This window comes from Antrostomus carolinensis, unplaced genomic scaffold, assembly GCF_000700745.2.
Source record: "Antrostomus carolinensis isolate BGI_N321 unplaced genomic scaffold, ASM70074v2 scaffold9789, whole genome shotgun sequence".
NCBI lineage: Eukaryota > Metazoa > Chordata > Aves > Caprimulgiformes > Caprimulgidae > Antrostomus > Antrostomus carolinensis.
The window spans coordinates 1-1,896 of record NW_010340627.1 but is presented as its reverse complement, the minus strand read 5'-3'; positions in this window follow the sequence as shown (position 1 = coordinate 1,896).

The window sequence follows — 1,896 nt, the reverse complement described above, 5'->3', positions numbered from 1 at the left end:
GAGGTTCTTCTATCCATATTTTAGGAACAGCCCTTTTACTTTTAAGGGCTAAAATTGGGCAGGGAAATAAGTGTAGACAGTGCTGTTACAGCTGTTAAAAAAAAAGGACATGGTTAAATTTGATGATGCCAATATTAGCCATCTCCTTTATCTGAAACAAGCATGACAACGATACACATATCTCTGTCCTGATCTGTTCCACTTACGTTATTCTAGAAAAATGCTGTATAGTATTGTATAACAGTAACATTTGGCAAAGCACAAAAACAGAGTTCTTTTCGTTATCTTGATGCCTAATTAAAACTGTTGGAGAAGTCCTATAGGTTTTGTCAGGGGCTACACATGGGCAGGTTAGCCACGCAACTGACCCACCAGCCTTAATGTCACCTTAGGCGTTATTATATTTTAAGTAATTGTTTTCTCCCCTCATAAATCTCTATTGTTTAAAAAAAAGGAAAGATATTAAAGGTATTAAAAATAACCACATGATGAGGTTTTATGTCACAAGAGGTGCCACCTTGCCTTGAGCCACAGAACTCAAATAACATCCCCAAAGATGAGTCTCTTAGGAAGATTTAGGCTCTGATTTGCACAAGGTTAGTCCCAGCCCGAATTAATCATTGAAGGGCTGAGGTTTTCATACGAAAATTCTGACTCCTAAAAACTTCAGATTTAGGATTTAGTCTATACCACGTCAAGATCTGAAACATTTGAGAAACTTTCTTTTCTCATGGCTTGAAAGATTTGACTGTTACTTGCATTTTTCACAGTGCTAATTAACAGTTTTCCCCACAATAATCCTTTTTTCCCCCCTCATCTCTTCTTCCATGAAAATATTTTGTTTTCTTCTTACCACAAAGGTGAGAAAAAAAAAAAGAGAAAAATACAACTGAAGTGTTTTCATTTTCAGAAATTACTGCTATCCATAAAACAAGTAGTATTTAGTTATTCCAGTTGACTCTTCAGGTTTTTTTCTTACTATCTTTGGCAACGGATCTCATCATGCATTAAATCAAGGTGAGAGAAAAACATGACATCTAATTTTCAGGTGCAGAGTGTTGTCTGCAACTTCCATTACGTTGTATAAGCAGACCCATGAAAGTATTTACTAAAGCATCTCCCTTATTAAAGAACAAACAAACAAATCTTTGCCAGTGTGTCTTAAGACATAGTAAGTGCCTTTAAATTTACAAGAAAAATCTATCAAATTTTCTTCCTGCATCCTACCAAATAACTCTCCATGCTGGCCCATTCAAGCAGCTATGCTTCCTCCAATCCTAAAGTTTATGATTCCCAATACTCCTGCAAAGTTTTTAAATATGTCCCCTCACAAACACCTGAAAAACCTCAGGATTTAGCACGCCCACACACATCGCTTCACTGTAACACAGCGGCCAGAAATAAGCACATCCACAACCAACACATCCTCACCAGGGCTGAGTTAGAGACCAGCAATGATACACCCTCGATCCTGGAAGGGACCACTTTCTCCACTAGTCATGCTTCCCGCCTCTCTCACCAACTGCATGTTACTAAGTTCGTAATTTTTATTATTATTATTATTTTCTCTTGGTCATTTATTTTCTCGGGAGTATTCCGTGTGATTCTGCACAGTTGAGGCATCAGAGATCCCGGCGACCAGCATCCCTTGTGCTGTGAGCCACTGTCACGCTCGAGGGCAGGATCTAGGATTTAAAACGAGCTAAAACACCTCAGGGAGCTTTGGAAGCCAAAACGAGGAGTGGGGTGCGGGGATGCAGCAAGGGCTGAGCCCTGCCCCGCTCTGCGGGGCCAGAGACGCCCAAGTCTCCTGTGCCTCACCAGGCCACGGGGGAGAAGCGAGGGGAGAGAAAGGGGCCCCGGCCCGCGGGGACAGGGCCACGCCTGACCGAGCAG